The sequence below is a fragment of the Cynocephalus volans genome, chromosome 4 (genome assembly GCF_027409185.1).
Source record: "Cynocephalus volans isolate mCynVol1 chromosome 4, mCynVol1.pri, whole genome shotgun sequence".
NCBI lineage: Eukaryota > Metazoa > Chordata > Mammalia > Dermoptera > Cynocephalidae > Cynocephalus > Cynocephalus volans.
The window spans coordinates 30,910,201-30,929,225 of record NC_084463.1 but is presented as its reverse complement, the minus strand read 5'-3'; the positions used below and the strand labels follow the sequence as shown (position 1 = coordinate 30,929,225).

Genomic DNA, 19,025 nt, shown 5'->3' with positions numbered 1-19,025 from the left:
TAAAAGCTAAAATGAGATAAAATTTTACTCACAATATGACTGGCATTATGGTGGAAATTTAATTATTCTCAACTACTTTGCAAAGAAATTTGGTATCATCTAGTGAAACTGAGAATGCAATTTCACTTCAAGTTATACTTGCTTATCTTATAGAAACCCTTGCACATGCACACTGTGAAACCTATACATAGTTACAATAGCCCCAAACAAAAAAAGTTAACTGTTCACCACAAAGAGGATGTATCAGTGATTTTTAGCATATTCATAAGTAGATTACTATAGAGCAGTATGAGTAATGAACTTAATGTTGAACAAAAAAATAGTCTCAGAAGAATACATATAGTATGGCACCAAAATAATCTTAGAAAATTGCACACAGTAAGACACCATTTATATAAGGTGCCAAAATTTACAAATGCAGACGACATCTGAGTGATATATACATAGAGAGTGAAACAACAAAGTACAGCAAAAATTTAAGATGTTCCAGGTTCCACTAGAATGGGATAGAGGGAGAGATGTAACGGTGGACATTGACAATATCCTCTAACTATTCTAATTAGCACACTAGGTGGCTGGCAATGTGTATTCATTACATTATTCTTCATACCTTATGGCATACATAATGTGCCATGATTTTTTATGATATGCTGAGATGATCAGATGCTGGGATTGAAGGTCTGGCTGAGTTAACTTATGTGGTGCTTTAGGTAGGATGACAAAGAAATAACACGGCAAGAATTCTTTAAAATTTTAAAATAGATAAAAAATCCTGGGATGCTGTTAAAATGGCAATTGGAGGATATTTGTAAACTTAAATCCACACCTTAGAAAACAGGAAACTCAAAATAAGGACAATAAAGAAGGTAATCATTCAATAAAGTGGGAAAAAAGGAGAAAAGCACAGTAACAAGGACAAGCAGAAACGAAGTAACTAGAAATTAACACTATTTAAATAGAGATAATCTCTTTCTGTGCCTGACTCACTTCACTTAATATAATTCTCTCGAGGTCCATCCATGTTGTTGCAAATGGCAGTATTTCGTTTTTATAGCTGAGTAGTATTCCATTGTGTAGATGTACCACATTTTCCGTATCCACTCATCTGATGATGGACATTTGGGCTGGTTCCAACTCTTGGCTATTGTAAAGAGTGCTGCGATGAACATTGGGGAACAGGTATACCTTTGTCTTGATGATTTCCATTCCTCTAGGTATATTCCCAGCAGTGGAATAGCTGGGTCATATGGTAGATCTATCTGCAATTGTTGGAGGAACCTCCACACCATTTTCCATAGAGGCTGCACCATTTTGCAGTCCCACCAACAATGTATGAGAGTTCCTTTTTCTCCTCAACCTCGCCAGCATTTATCGTTCACAGTCTTTTGGATATTAGCCATCCTCACTGGGGTGAGATGGTATCTCGGTGTGGGAACTAAAAATAAATAAATAAATAAACAAATAAACTGGGGTGGGGGGAGGGAAGAAGACATGACAATCACAATTCCTTGAAGTTGATATGACAAGAGAACTGATATGAGATTGTTGGAAGGGAGGGAGGAGAGAGAGGAGGGAGGGAGGTTTTGGTAATGTGCCACAATAATCAACCACATAGTATACTGACAAAATAAAATTAAATTAAAAAATAAAAAAAATAAATAAATAGAGATACTCCACAACACTAAAAGCAGTATACTGAAAAGGCTCACTGAGATGTCTTTAGCAGGACTGATGAAGAAAAAAAGGCAAAAACAAGCAACATTAGGGATAAAATGCAAAACAATTACAGTTACAGTATAGATTCAAAATAATCTTTTAAAAATCTAATGCCAGAAGAAATCAAAAGCAGATAAGAGCAATTTTCTAGAAAAAAATTATAAATTATGAAAAGTGATGCAAGTAGATAAACTCAAATTACCCTAGCCATTAAATGATATGAGCGTAAGAAACATGTCCCTAGTGTAATGGATGCTGACATGAACCAATCAGACTCCCTTCAGGAAAAAAATGACATTGGAGGAGAGGGTCTGGGAAGGCCTGGCAGCCATCGTCAACCCACTCCATCCTCTACCAGGTTCTTGACTCTGGTTCAGGAAAGAATTCAAGGACAGAGTCACAATAGAAAGCGAGAAGAGGTTTAATGTAATGATTAAGGATTATAGGCTTCGTAGAGAAAATGCAGCCTAGCTCTAGAGACTGGGCAGGGTCTGCACCAAGTTCAGTACAAATGTAAGAAATGCACATTTGACGTTTAGTACAAAGTGTGAGCTGGCTCAAGAGAGTGAAGAACAGCCCCTCAGAAATAAGCTTAACACAAAAGTAAAGTGAACACACCTCTCCCAGCGAGGTGCAGGTGGGCCCCAGGAAAGTCAGCAACCAACCGCAGCAAGTTTGATATGAAAGTAAGAAATACATATTTACAGACAAAGAGCAGGCTGGCCCCAGAGTGAACAGCAGCCTACTAAAGGCATGTCTAATACAAAAGGAAAGAAATACACACCTTACGTGAAGTGCACGCTGTTTGTTGAGAGTGAGCAGCAGCAGCCCCACCTTCTATCAGGATTCCACTTTTATAGTTTCACTATCTGATAGACATTCATGCTATCTAATGAACATCTAACTCAGGGTGGTTCCCAGTCATGTAACATAGTCTTGCACAAGCTCAGTTGGTCACTTTTTAGAGTTTGCTCATTGGTTGAATTCCAACACACCCAGTGGAAGACACCTGGAATATTCTGTGCTCTCCAGTGTGTCTAGTGGAAGGTCATTCAAAGGATGAACTCCCCTCTACTGAGCATGCTTGGCTACTAGGTTATATAATCCCTTTCTAGTGAGCATGCCCAACCATGGGATTTGCAGAAGTCAACCCCCTGAGGTCTCAATTTCCCCATGTTGGTGCCAAAAATAGATCCAACTTGCAACAGTAACTCTCCTGTAGAGAAGGGCCCAGAGAATGGGCTTGAGATCTTGTGGCATGGCTTGAAAACCCAGAAGTGTGTCCTTCAACCCAAGGAGACTGAGCACCTCCTATCTCAAAAGGACTTACTCCTCCTTCTTTTTTTTTTTTTTTTTTTGTCTTTTTGTAACCAGCAGTACCTCGCTCAGCCAGTGAGCACACCGGCCATCCTTATATAGGATCCGAACCCGCGGGCAGGAGCACTTCTGCGCTCCCAGCGCTACACTCTCCTGAGTGCGCCACGGGGTCGGCCCTTTACTCCTCCAACTTCTGAAAGCCTCCACTTGTCAGCCCTTTTTAGGGACTGCCCTGTAGAGCTAGGGCTAGGGTCTGGAGCTCACAGACCCCTTGAGCCCATTCACAAACCTTTCACATGCAGGTCTATGAGCCAGGTAACTGGCAAAAAGGTCCTTGGAGCCTTGGTTGAAGAAGGAATAGTCTTTATTCAGCACACACAACACTAGGAGCTAGGCAGTACAAAGAGAAACTCCAAGACTCAACTGCTACTGGCAACGTCCACTGAAAAAATGAAAACTGAGCAGCTGCTAGCAGAGTAAACATGCTCTATTTTTAGATGTGATCTCTGCTGGCCAGCTCTGTTTCACAAACTGAAGAACACACAATAGCAGCAAACTAAAAAGATACATTGGTGCACATGCACACTAACTCCACCCACACACAACTTGTTTACAAAGAACTAAGAATGTGCTGCTCGACCCCCAACCAGACCTGAGCCAAGGGAGCCTGACTAAATTATCCTATTTTCCCCACACTGCCCTTACTGAAGAGACCATGTGCTAGGAAAGCCCACATCCAGCAACTGATCTGCATGGGTCTGCAGATGTCCACCCCTCTCAGCCAGCTTGGGACAAATCGAAAGGCCGTCCTATCATCTGAGCAATCCGTTGGGTCAGGGAGTCCTTCCTGGAGGCAGCACTGCTGCTCAGCTGCTCCCTCTGCCCAACCCTTTCCTTTCCCTCCTTTCCATAGGTATCAATCCAAAGAATTCCTGATAAATGTCCTGCCACTAGTGCCTGTTCCAGAGGCTGGAAGACTCCACACTCACACAAAGATATAGGAGATTTTTAGAAAAATAGATAATCTCTAGCTCATACAAATTGTTCCGGATAATAGAAAAACATGGAAATTTACCAAGCTCATTTTATAACACAAACCAACTAAACAAAAGGATAAGAAAAGAAAGAAAACCATAGCAAATATCACTAATAAATATAGATCCAAAAATTCTAAGTACACATAGCAAATCAGATCCAATAGTGTACTGAAAAGCTAAAACATAATAGTTAAGCAGGGTTTATCTGAGCAGTGCAACTGTTCATTTCCAACATGAAGAACTCTATGTAATTTACCACATTAACAAATCAAAATAAAAATGCCATTTAATCATCTCAATAGATGCAGAAAAGCATTCAGCACACATTCATTGTAAAATTAAATAAATCATGGTGTTGAAGGGATACCTGCACTCCTATGTTTACTGCAGCTCTATTTACAATAGCCAAGAGTTGGAATCAACCTAGAAAACATCTGTCATTGACAGATGACTGGATAAGGAAAACGTGGTGTATACACTCAATGGAATACTACTCTGCCATAAAAAAAGAATGAAATTCTGCCATTTGCAGCAACATAGATGAACTTAGAGACAATTATGTTAAGTGAAATAACCCAGGCACAGAAAGAGAAATACTGCATGTCCACACGCATAAGTGGGAGCTAAAATGAAAGAAAGAAAGAAGAGAGAGAGGGAGAAAGAAAGAAAGAATAACAATAATACATTAAACTTTCAAAAAAAAGCAAAGGAGAATGGAACTGTGGTTATTAGAGGTGGGAAAGGGGGAGGAGAAGGGTGGTTGGCAAGAAACTAGTTAAGGGTCACAAGGATTGATTATGTTTTGTAAACATAAGTATACTAATTATCCTGATTTGATCACCACATATTGTACATATGTATTGATATTTGATTCTGCACCCCCACAAATATGTATAATCAATTATCTTTCAATAAAAAAGTCAAAAATAAAAATAAATTAAGTTAAATTAAAAATAACACCTTTAGAAAACTAGAAATAGAATAGGAAATTTTTTACATGATAAAATCTATACCAGTACAGAAAGTTTCTAATAAACTGGCTTAAACAATAAGAAAATGCTGTTATCTCTAAAAATAAGGAATCAGAAGAGGTGCAGTATGGTGTTTCAATGCATGTATACAATGTATATTAATCAAATGAGAGTAACTGACATATCCATCATCTCAGATACTTATCATTTTCTCTGTAGTGAAAACATTCAAAGTCTTCTCTTCTTGCTATTAGAAATATACGATGTATTATTTTTAACTATAGTCACCCTACTGTGTAATGGCTCTAGAACTTATTTCTCCTATCTAACTGTAACTTTGTACCCACTGACCTACCTCTTCCCATATTCCCCTCCCACCATCCTTTCCAGCCTCTGGTAACCACTATTCTACTCTCTAATTCTATGAGATCAACTTATTTAGATTCCACAAATGAATGAGGTCATGCAGTATTTGTCTTTTCTGCACCTGGCTTATTTTACTTAACATAATGACCTCCAGTTCCACCCACATTGCTGCCAATGACAGGATTTCATTCTTTTTTATGGCTGAATGCATACTCCATTGTTTATACATACCATTTTCTTTATCCATTCATCTGTTGATGGACACTTAGGTTAATTATATATCTTTGCTATTGTGAGTAGTGCTGCAACAAACATAGGCATCTAAATATCTCTTCAACATATCAATTTCATTTCCTTTTAGTATATACCTAGTAGTGGAATTGCTGGATCATATGGGAGTTCCATTTTTAACTTTTTGAGGAACCTCCATACTGTTTTCCATAGTAGCTGTAATAGTTTACATTCCCACCAAGTGTACAAAAGTTCCCCTTTTCCACATCTTTGCCAACATTTATTATTTTCTGTCTTGTGTATAATAGCATTCTAAGACCCAAAACTATGAAACTACTAGAAGAAAACATTGGAGAAACACTTCAGGACATTGGTCTGGGCAAGGATTTTTTGAGTGAGACCTCAAAAGCACAAACAATAAAAGCAAAAATAGACAAAAGGGGTTATATCAAACTAAAAAGCTTCTGCACAGCAAAGGAAACAGAGTGAAGAGAAAACCTACAGAACAGGAAAAAATATTTGCAAACTACGCATCTGACAAGGGCTAATATCCAGGACATACAAAGAACTTAATAGCAAAAAACCAAATAATCCAATTAAAAAATGGGCAAAAGAGCTGAGTTGACATTTTTGAAAAGACGACATACAAAAGACTAACAGGTGCATGAAAAAATGCTCAACACTGCTAATCACCAGGAAAATGCAAACCCAAATCACAGTGAGATATCACATCACCCCAGTTAGCATTTATTCTTGTGTCTCTTTTTGAAAGTAAGCATCTTCCAGGAGGTCCTCCACAGACTTCCGCTTATGTCTCATAGCTCACTGCTGGGCCACAGGCCAACCCCCAAACCAATCACTGATAAATCCAATAGGATTACGTGATTGGCTTGGATCACTTAGAATTTAGCTCTGCACAGCAGTTAGGGTTGTATTTCCTAAGGTATAGTTTCCACAACAAAAGTTAATTAAGTTTTACAGAACAGGAAGAGTGGAAGCATGTATCATTGGAGAACTGTCATGCAAAGGGGTCCTGAACACCCACCACCAGCACCGTGAAGCACAGATATACAGTAAGTGTTACTGCGGACAACCTTGCCAGTGGCAAAGTAGTAGAATTTACACAGTCCCCCCAAGCTTGTATCATCCCACTGCTTAAGCCAGCTACCAGCTATAGTGGCAAATTCAGCCACCATTATGACATCAGTACAGTGGGGGTAGCAGTGGTCACTCTCTTGTCTAATCTTCTATAGTCTTCAGTAAAACTCCCAGAAGCAGTCTTACCCGCTGGCCAGAGAGAGCTGCCGAACTTGCAGAAAGTGTTATATAGCACGCCTGCCTGTATTAAATCTTATGTAAAAAGACCAAGTGTGCTTTCTTCTCCTGGTCTGTGATGTTGTTTCACTGTGTGATCTTGGCAAGATTTACAGGTCATTCCTGGCCATATTTGACTGGCTTTAAAGGTGCAAAAGACAGTGGACATAGTGCACGCAACCAATCATGAGTAGTACCATGAACAGCCATATCAATTATGCCCACTGACAAAAGAACAGCAAGTATAGTACACACACACACCCCAAAATAGCAGCCAAGTCCTTGTCCCAAACATCCCAGCTGTTGTACAAAGGGGCCCTGTGCACACACCACTAGTGCCCCACAATGCAAATGTAATAGTGGCTGTTTGGGGAAAAACAGAGAGGTGGTAGAAGGTGTTCGTGCCCTCCCCAACTCTCACCTTCTCACAGCTTCAGCCACAGACAGTCTGAATGTGCTAGTGCAACACTCCTGTAGAGAGGCCCTACTCCTGTAACACTACATAATTACAGGGTCAAGGAGGCAAAGCACTTCCATGTGACTATGTCAAAGTGGGAACTTCCTGGTCCAGGAAACAGCCTTGTTAGACTTGTTAGAACCCCAGGAACCCGACAGGTCTTGGTCTGTTCAGTTGAACTACCACAGATCTGCTACACCAGCTCTATCCTAAGCCTCCTGGGGGAGGAGACGAGCCCCCAGGATGTCAGGCTTATCTCTCATCAGGTAGGCAATCAATATTACCTGCTGAATCCTCCAACAAATACCTTACTCATAGTGAAAATTTAGAAATAATCCATTAAATTCTGGAGCAACACAAAGATTTCCAGTATCATTACTCTTCAACATCATATTGGAGGTCTTAGCCAATAGACGATTTAAAAAAAAATAAGTGGAAAAGAACAGATTGAAATAGAAGATGCAAAATTGTCATTGTACACAACTGACAATCTATTAGAAATCAATAACTTACTAGATCCAAGGTTGACAAACAAAAACAGAGAGCCTATATACTAGAAAGCACTAGTTATGACATGTAATAGGAAAAGGGTACTACCATTCGTGACAACAAGAAAAACTACACACTTTCTGGGAATAAGCCTAGTGAAAATGTGCAAGACCATTATGGAGAAAAACATAAATTTCAATTGAAACACATAAGAGAAGACATTAAAAAACAGAAAGATATACCAGGTTTATGGATAGGAAGACTCAACATTGTAAAAAGTTCAATGTATACTTTAATGTAATTCCAACTAAAATCCCAAGAATTCATGGCACATGCCAAAGTTATTCTAAAAATTGTGTGAGGCAATAAGAAAGCAACGTTCACCCGAGCACTTATTAAAACGCACAGTGATAAAAGCAAATGCTATGTGTTGCTGTATTCTGTTTGCTAGTATTTTAGTGAGGATTTTTGCATTCAACCCACACACTTACTGCCATCTGATCTTTGACAAAGGCACCAAGCCTATTCACTGGGGAAGGGACTGCCTCTTCAGCAAGTGGTGCTGGGATAACTGGATATCGATATGCAGGAGAATGAAACTAGATCCATACCTCTCACCGTATACTAAAATCAACTCAAAATGGATTAAGGATTTAAATATACACCCTGAGACAATAAAACTTCTTAAAGAAAACATAGGGGAAACACTTCAGGAAATGGGACTGGGCACAGACTTCATGAATACGACCCCAAAAGCACGGGCAACCAAAGGAAAAATAAACAAATGGGATTATATCAAACTAAAAAGCTTCTGCACAGCAAAAGAAACAATTAAAAGAGTTAAAAGACAACCAACAGAGTGGGAGAAAATATTTGCAAAATATACATCTGACAAAGGATTAATATCCAGAATATATAAGGAACTCAAACAACTTTACAAGAAGAAAACAAGCAACCCAATTAAAAAATGGGCAAAAGAGCTAAGTAGGCATTTCTCTAAGGAAGATATCCAAATGGCCAACAGACATATGAAAAAATGCTCAACATCACTCAGCATCCGGGAAATGCAAATCAAAACCACATTGAGATACCATCTAACCCCAGTTAGGATGGCTAAAATCCAAAAGACTATGAACGATAAATGCTGGCGAGGCTGCGGAGAAAAAGGAACTCTCATACATTGTTGGTGGGACTGCAAAATGGTGCAGCCTCTATGGAAAATGGTATGGAGGTTCCTTAAACAATTGCAAATAGATCTACCATACGACCCAGCCATCCCACTGTTGGGAATATACCCAGAGGAATGGAAATCATCAAGTCGAAGGTATACCTGTTCCCCAATGTTCATCGCAGCACTCTTTACAATAGCCAAGAGTTGGAACCAGCCCAAATGCCCATCATCAGATGAGTGGATACGGAAAATGTGGTACATCTACACAATGGAATACTACTCAGCTATAAAAACGAATGAAATACTGCCATTTGCAACAACATGGATGGACCTTGAGAGAATTATATTAAGTGAAACAAGTCAGGCACAGAAAGAGAAATACCACATGTTCTCACTTATTGGAGGGAGCTAAAAATTAATATATAAATTCACACACACACATACCCACATACACACACAAACGGGGGGGGGGGGAAGAAGATATAACAACCGCAATTGTTTGAAGTTGATGCAACAGACAAACGGAGGGGACATGGTTGGGGGGGAGGGGGGGAGGGAGAAGGGAGGGAGGTTTTGGTGATGGGGAGCATTAATCAGCTACAATGTATATCGACAAAATAAAATTTAAAAAAAAAATAAAATAAAAAAATAAAAAAAAATAAAAGCAAATGCTTTCACAGTGCTCATTATGTGTGAGGCACTGTTCAAAGAGCTTCACATCTGCTACATTCACTAACACATTTGATCACCACACACAGACCTGTGTCAGGAGGGTGCAATTACTGGCAGAACCCATGCAGCCGGCAGCTTGGAGTGAGGCCAAGAGCAAGAGACAGACAGACGCAGGTGGTGGCACACCACCCAAGCCCACCTATGGGCAGCTCTTGACTCAGTGCCAACCAGGGTTGATGCCAAATGACAGCCCCACTAAACTGCTGGTGTAAAATGCTAGGTTTACAGCTTTTCTCCTAAAATAAATTCTCAGAAAATAGGACCCTGTTATTTTCCTAACTCCACAAATCTGTCTGCTTCACAGAGGTGGCAACAAGCTGACTAGCATCAGGAGAAAACAAACCAAGACTGCCGCTGCCCTACCTCCAGCATTTTTGTTTCTTTCACATGCTGGGTCAGGTAGCATGGGCACTGGCATGGCCACCAGCATGGTCAGCCTCTGTGCTTCTCTGGGCATGGGCTGGGAACCTGCCAGTACAACATCTGGTCAGGTACCAGAAGTCAGGAACTGCCATGTTTGTGTGTATTTAAATATATTTTTTTAATAAGAAAAGAACAAGACGTACGAAGAATCGAATTTTCATTTCAAAGCATAATGCATATACAAAAGATGTTGTAACAATGATTCTGTACACAAGGGTGAGAAACAAAATGTTAAAACAGAAAAGACAGCCTTTAGCAGATATGCACTCCACATCCAAGATGTCCAGTTGCTGCCCAAGACACAGCATGGAAGACACCAGAGAAGGCTGGGAAATGAGCACGTGCTGATGACTGCAAAGTCTTACCAGACCCTCAACTTTTCATTACCTTCAGGAGAAATTTTATTTACAAAGGCTCCTAGAGAGATATCAAGTGTTAAAACAAACAAACAAAAAAAACCTAGGGCCGGCCCCATGGTGCACTCGGGAGAGTGCAGTGCTTGGGAGCACAGCGGTGCTCCCGCCGCGGGTTCGGATCCTGTATGGGAATGGCCGGTGCGCTCACTGGCTGAGCGCGGTGCGGGCGACACCACGCCAAGGGTTGTGATCCCCTTACCGGTCACAAAAAACCCTAAAGCCTCATAAACACAAGAGATTCGTCACTCTTATGATCCAGATTGGATTGAAATTTCTGGTATTTCAATTTTTATAAAAGCTTTAAGAAAAAGCATCAAGAAACCCCTGACATAATTTAGAAAGCAGAAAATGAAAGGATAGAATTTTTAAGAAAGAAAGAAAACTTTCTTTTGGTTCAGCCATCACGAGCAAGATTTTGATATTCAGATCTTGAAATACAAATATTTTGCTTTAGGAACCCCCAGCACAGAAGCACTCAGTGTGTCATGAGAGCTTCCAAACTTGGAGCAAATGTTGCCCAAGAATTCACAAACCAGAATCGGGATTATGATGCAAAACCGGTCCTGGCAGGCTCAGACTCATTTCCCCACGTGCCTCTCTCCCTCCTCTCCAGGACACCCTGGGCCTTCATCGGCTTCTTCATCCTGGCCTATGGCTGACCATCGGGTGACGTTTCTCTGACGAGGTAATCAGTGATCAAAGGAAAGGAGCTGTACTGCACAATACTACAAGTACAGGCTATAAGATCAATCAACTGAGTCTATTTTAGACAGGCCAGTTCAAGGTAGCAACGACTTTCTATAAAACACTGGTTCTTAAGAAAGAACACTTCTTAAAGCATCCTACAAACATTCATTGAACACTCACTGTGTGCCTGGAACTGTGGTTAAAAGCTGGGGCACAGCATGAGCGGGAACAGTCAGTAGGGACAGGTAAGGCCCCTGCTCTCCAGGAGCTCACAGGCTAGTGGGAGAAAGACCAATGCAAAATAACTGCACAGGAAGAAACAGGGCTGTGTGACAAAGGGCAGTGAGGGTGTGGCAGGACAGGTTGGCCAGGACGAGGTGTGACATAAAAGAAGAGTGGCCTCTGAAGCCTGGGAGAGAGCATTGCAGGGAGGGGCAAGCACTGCGTGTGCTAGAGGTAGGACGAGAGATGAGAGAGTGGCACAGGCTGAGGCTGGAAGAGTCTAATAGAATCCGAACCAAGCAGGGCACCGGAGCCCAGAGCAAGGAACAGGACCTTCATCTGAAATGCAGCAGCTTCCACTGACAGGTTTTAAAGAGAGGGTGTGGCTCGATCAGAATTCCATTCCTGGTAGCCATTTGGATATCTTCCTTAGAGAAATGCCTATTTAGCTCTTTTGCCCATTTTTTAATTGGGTTGCTTGTTTTCTTCTTGTACAGTTGTTTGAGTTCCTTATATATTCTGGATATTAATCCTTTGTCAGATATATATTTTGCAAATATTTTCTCCCATTCTGTTGGTTGTCTTTTAACTCTGTTAATTGTTTCTTTTGCTGTGCAGAAGCTTTTTAGTTTGATATAATCCCATTTGTTTATTTTTCCTTTGGTTGCCCGTGCTTTTGGGGTCGTATTCATGAAGTCTGTGCCCAGTCCTATTTCCTGAAGTGTTTCTCCTATGTTTTCTTTAAGAAGTTTTATTGTTTCAGGATGTATATTTAAATCCTTAATCCATTTTGAGTTGATTTTAGTATACGGCGAGAGGTATGGATCTAGTTTCATTCTCCTGCATATGGATATCCAGTTATCCCAGCACCATTTGCTGAAGAGGCAGTCCCTTCCCCAGTGAATAGGCTTGGTGCCTTTGTCAAAGATCAGATGGCAGTAAGTGTGTGGGTTGATTTCTGGATTCTCTATTCTATTCCATTGGTCAGTGTGTCTGTTTTTATGCCAGTACCATACTGTTTTGGTTATTATAGCTTTGTAGTATAGCTTAAAGTCAGGTAGTGTTATGCCTCCAGCTTTATTTTTTTTGCTCAGCATTGCTTTGGCTATGCGTGGTCTTTTATTGTTCCATATAAATGTCTGGATAGTTTTTCCATTTCTGAGAAAAATGTCTTTGGAATTTTGATGGGGATTGCATTGAATTTGTATATCACTTTGGGTAGTATGGACATTTTCACTATGTTGATTCTTCCAATCCAAGAGCATGGGATATCTTTCCATCTTCTTCTATCCTCTCTAATTTCTCTCAGCAGTGGTTTGTAGTTCTCATTATAGAGATTTTTCACCTCCTTGGTTAACTCAATTCCTAAGTATTTTATTTTTTTGGTGGCTATTGTAAATGGGCAGGCTTTCTTGATTTCTCGTTCTGCATGTTCACTATTGGAGAAAAGAAATGCTACTGATTTTTGTGTGTTGATTTTGTATCCTGCTACTGTGCTGAAATCATTTATCAATTCCAACAGTTTTTTTGTAGAGGTTTTAGGCTGTTCGATATATAGGATCATGTCATCTGCAAACAGGGACAGTTTAACTTCATCTTTTCCAATCTGGATGCCCTTTATTTCCTTCTCTTCTCTGATTGCTCTGGCTAGTACTTCCAACACTATGTTGAATAGGAGTGGTGAGAGTGGGCATCCTTGTCTAGTTCCTGTTCTTAAAGGAAAAGCTTTCAGCTTTTCCCCATTCAGGATGATATTGGCTGTGGGTTTGGCATATATGGCTTTAATTATGTTGAGATACTTTCCCTCTATACCTAACTTATAGAGGGTCTTTGTCATGAATGAGTGCTGAACTTTATCAAATGCTTTTTCAGCATCTATAGATATGATCACATGGTCCTTGTGTTTGAGTTTATTAATATGGTGTATCACATTTATTGATTTGCGTATGTTGAACCAACCTTGCATCCCTGGGATGAATCCCACTTGATCGTGATGAATAATTTTACGTATGTGTTGCTGTATTCATGCTCAACATCACTCTGCATCCGGGAAATGCAAATCAAAACCACATTGAGATACCATCTAACTCCAGTTAGGATGGCTAAAATCCAAAAGACTGTGAACGATAAATGCTGGCGAGGCTGCGGAGAAAAAGGAACTCTCATACATTGTTGGTGGGACTGCAAAATGGTGCAGCCTCTATGGAAAATGGTATGGAGGTTCCTCAAACAATTGCAGATAGATCTACCATACGACCTAGCTATCCCACTGTTGGGAATATACCCAGAGGAATGGAAATCATCAAGTCGAAGGTATACCTGTTTCCCCATGTTTATCGCAGCACTCTTTACAATAGCCAAGAGTTGGAACCAGCCCAAATGCCCATCATCAGATGAGTGGATACGGAAAATGTGGTACATCTACACAATGGAATACTACTCAGCTATAAAAACGAATGAAATACTGCCATTTGCAACAACATGGATGGACCTTGAGAGAATTATATTAAGTGAAACAAGTCAGGCACAGAAAGAGAAATACCACATGTTCTCACTTATTGGTGGGAGCTAAAAATTAATATATAAATTCACACACACACACACACACACACACACACACAAAAAAAACCGGGGGGGGGGGGGAGAAGATATAACAACCACAATTATTTGAAGTTGATTCAACAACCAAACAGAAAGGACATTGTTGGGGGGGGAGGGGGGCAGGGAGAAGGGAGGGAGGTTTTGGTGATGGGGAGCAATAATCAGCCACAATGTATATCGACAAAATAAAATTTAAAAAAAAAAAAAAAAAAGAAGAAGAAAAATTTAAAAAAAAAAAAAAAAAAAAAGAATTCCATTCCTGGAAGTTCCCTCCAGCTGCTGTGTGGAGGAGGCAGAGACAGTAGGAGACAGGGGCCACCATTGTGCTTCAGGCTGAAGAGAATAGGGCTGGGGCTGGCGTGGTGGCCTGGAGGGCCTAAGGGATTTTAGAGGCTAGAAGCAAACGGTCATGCTGATGAACGATGTGAAGACAGGGGAAGGCAGGTATCCACTACAGCTTCCAGCTTCAGGCCCTTTGCACATAGGTGAGGACTGGAGGGTCACAGCTGGAGGAGTGTGGCAGGGCATCCACGCAGAGTTGCCAAGCTAGACGGATGAGCTTATAATCCTAAAACAGTAAAAGTGGACGATGCGGCTACAGAAAGAGTCCTGGGCCCTGTCCTTCATCATTTCACTTCTAACAGGTTTTAATCCACAAATGGCCGAAAGGTTTTAAATTCCTGCCTGAAAACACAGAGGTCTAAAGCATCATTTTCTGCTTCAAGCCAGACTAGATAGATGACGTCCTCGTGTCTGTGACACGCCCATGGCCCAAGGGGGCTCGCTGCATTGGCAGCATGGAGGAAACAGGGCTGTGCCCTGGCTGTCACAGGAGGCCTCTTTTCTCTCCCGTGTAAGAACACATGAAAACACGTGCAAGAAGAATTGTTAGATGTAAAAACTGTCTCTTTTTTTAGTACATCATTTACAGATTTAGAAAATTTGCTTATTATTAGCAACAAAGCATTTGACACAATTCAAAATTAACTATCTCCAGAGTTCTGAAAATTCTGTTTCTGTCAGAATGATTTTTTATTTTTGTTGCAAGTAACAGAACACTAAGATAACAGTGGCTTGCACAGTACTTATCTCACATAAGCAGAATTCTGGTCACAGTGGCAGGACTGTTCAGTGGTCCAAGGATACCACTGAGGACCCCCCGGGCCCTTTATCTTTCTGCTCAGCCATCCTCAGTGATTCCTTTGCAGTCATGTGACAGCTCCATGCATCAGGTCCTACGTGACGGTATCTCCAGTGGGAAGGCAAAGGGCAGGGACAGTACAGGACTCTTTCCCAGAAACCCATAGCAGGCATTGCTGGAACTGGGTCACTTGCCCACCTATCAACCCGTAACTGCCAAAGAGTGATGTGATTACCAGACTGGATCAGACCAGTCGTGATTCATTCACTGTCTGGGGCTGAGCACACTGCCAACCAGAAAGTCACAGTTGTGTTGGCAGAGAAAGAAGGAAGGGACCACGGAATGGCAACAATTTTGCTGTCACTATATCCAATTCAACAAAGAAAAGTGAAACAAGATAACAATGTTGAAAAGTAGCACAGAAATCCTCATAATTTGCAGGAAAAATTATTTAAAAGACAACAGATGAACTACAGTAACTGATGAGAGGTTAGGCAGGTACCATGGTTATCCAAACTATTTGCAGCCCCTAGCAGTGGATCTCAAACTCAGCTGAGAAATGGAATCACTTGGGAAGCTTTTAAAAATCTCCGTCCAGCAGAATAGCCAAAACAATTCTGGAAAAGAACAAAGCCAGAGGATTCACATTCCTGATATCAAAACCTACTACAAGGCTACAGTAATCAGGACGTGAGGGATGCCACTCAGGATTTCTCCTAATCAGTCAAAACAAGTGAAAAATTTGCTTATTCAAATGTTAGCAAGCAAGTCAGGGATGGTGAATCAGCTGGAATTCAGACAGCAGCAAGGGTCTGCAACTGCTGTCACTACTTGCCCTAGGGGGTGTCACCCTGGCATGGGAACTGCAATTAAAGGATTGTCTAGAGGTGTTACAAAGTTAAAGAACCTCTGGGCCCTGTGTTCCTGTGCTGATTGACTCTCTCCTTCTATCCATCTGTCAAAAGTGAGCAGGACTTGCATTTTCTGTACAGATTTAGGTTGCTAAAAAAAGGAGAAGGGCTCCTAGAAACCAGCTAAGCTTTTAACAGGTTACAAAATGGTTTCAGGTTCTCCACTCCCTTTCCAGACAAATTTCTGTCCCTATGGGTGAAAGTGTAGGAAGCTTGTGGACCGAAATCTTTCTTACTATGAAAGGACCCCTGCATGATGGAGGAGAAAGAACAAAGTTCTCTGCTGGTCTCAACTTCTCCCCCTGTCCCTGGAAAAAGAAAAATGCACTTCTGACACAACAGGCATTTAGTACCCCTGCTGAGATTTTTGGCAGCATCTAGGTGGGAATATTCAATGCAACTAAATTTAGCTTACTTGCATATCTCCTCTGCGTCTAACACTGTGACCCTAAAGACACAACAGTTAAAGAACATTCACAGTCCAACTCACTTGGGTAAAGAAATTGTAGCTTCTATAATTTAATCGGCTATTCCAGAAAAGACACTACCCTCTGGTTATCAGGGAAAACTCACCACTACCACCATTAACTCCCCCTTAAAACTTCTCCCTGCAGATATCTTGCATAATATGAGAGTACTTGATGGGTCTGAGAGCTTCCACTTGCCGGGGACCCCTCAGGGTCATGAAGACAGGGGAGAGAGGGCCTGGCATCAGCAGTGAGCTGCTCTTCTCTATGTGTAACCTGAAGCACCATCCCCTGTCATGCCTGCAGGTTTACAGGTGTAAAGCGGGCAACATGGGTAAGACTGCAAGGTGATTTTCTCTTCAGCCTCCCCCATACGTGACCTCTACCACATTTACCTGACAATCCATTTACCTGTGGGAATGTTAGAATTTGTCTGAAAAGTAGTAGAAAGACAGAAGTAATGCACTGTTTCTGTCATTCAGAGCTACGACTGTACACCAGAAAAATGGAGTCACAAACAGACTGTTGTCTTGAGAGAATTTCCCAGATTCCTTCATCTTTGCTTTAATTTATTAAGGGTTGATCCACACAGCTCCAACTCCTAGTGCGTCCCTGTAAAACAGGAAAAGTGTCATTTGTGACTGGGAGAACCAGGCATGCTGCATGTCAGTGGTTCTCACCAGGGGGGATTTTGCCCCCCAGAGGACATCTGGTGATGTCCGCAGACATTTTTGGTTGTCTCAGCTGAGGGGGAGGGGGTGCTATTGGCATCTAGTGAACAGAGACCAGGGGATACTGCTAAACACCCTACAATGCACAGGACAGCCCCCCCACCCCGCCACTGTCCCCCAAAGAATTATCTGGAGAATTATCCCCAAAGACCAATAGTGCTGAGGTTGAGATCTTGCTTCACAGCAAAGGTTCTCAAAGTGGGGTGCCCAGACCAGCAATATGAACATCACATGGGAACTTAAGATCACGGGTCCTCAGGTCTCACCCCAGACCTACCAAATCAGAAATTCTAGGGATGGGGCCCAGCAATCCATGTTTTAGCAAGCCCTCCAGGTGACCATGCAGCACACTTAGGCTTATGCAAACACCCAACACATTTTGCTCTAGTGATGGGGAGAAGGAAGAGATGGAAGGAAGAAGCCGAGACACAGTTTGTGCTGCCTTCTCCTCCCTGGGCTTCAGTGAGGGAGCCGGGGTGGACGTGGAGAGCACCTGAGCAGGCAGCTCTTGCCCACGACCCACTTGGACGGCGGAGGCCCTTGTCCACATGGGGGCTGCTGGCCCTGTGGCATTTACAGATGATGGAGCCTGGCAGCCTCGCAGCCAGCCCGACCCTGGCTCCCACCGCAGTTTGCGGAGCCTCTGAGGTCTGCCTGGGATTCCTTTTGGTCTTGGCTTTGTGGTCCCCTCTGCAACCCTCCATGCAGTGCCAGCTCACCTCTATGGTGACCTATTCTTCCAAGCTCTCCAGACAGCACCATGCTGGAATTTGTAGTGGCTTGAAAAAGCAAAACTGCACAGGTCTTCCCTCTGCCCACTCATGCTATGCCACGAAGCTGATTCATCCCAGGAGTGTAGACAGCTCTCTCTGCCCTTTGCCATGGCTCGAGTGGCTGGGCCATCCACAGGAGGACTGGGAGTGGGACATGGAACCAGCAAAGGCTGTGATTTAACACTGACAACACAAAGTGCAGACAAACTGCCTGTTATTTCCTGCATGAACTTGTATATTTTATTTGATTTCTTGTGAAGATCACTTTTGCTTCAGATTTATACTTACAAGGTCAAGTATTCTGAGCATCTTATTTTTTTCCAACATTTTATTTGGTGGTCAAACAGCTTTTACTGTAGCAATATGACAAGGGGTGTGTACTAGGTAGGCTTATTTTGCTGTAAACATCAGAAGCAGGTTTGCTAACTTAAGCAGAAGTGGAATGGACTGGCAGGTTAGGAGTTGTATGGTAAACCCAAAGTGGGGCTTGTGATGGACAGAGAAGTCAGGGTCGCTTCCACAACCTAGCAGGTTACTCATGCACCACTGTGGACATGACTCTGCTCAGTCCATTTCCTTCTGCATGTCACACCACTCAGGACTCAATATCCTGGAAGAAGTCTGACTGGCTTTCTGTGCATCAATGCCCACCCAGGGAGCGGGGGACAATGGCCTGTGAGGAGGAAGGGCAGCTGGATAATTAGGCCCACAAAGACTCCACTGAAGGGGAGTGGGTGATTCTGCAGAAGGATATCTGGATCCCACCACCACGCGAGGAAGCAAGAGAGGCTGGGTGCACAGACAACGGGTGTCCGCTACGGGCAGGCACAGAGTCTGCAGCACTGGTCCATG

The 19,025-nt window shown here is 42.0% G+C and overlaps 1 protein-coding gene across 1 annotated transcript in view; it reads right to left on the bottom strand.

Moving 5' to 3' along the window:
- Positions 1–19,025, bottom strand: part of LOC134375916 (beta-galactosidase-1-like protein 2) — an 89,986-nt gene that overhangs the window by 36,692 nt on the left and 34,269 nt on the right. The gene's annotated exons all lie outside the window — the stretch shown is intronic.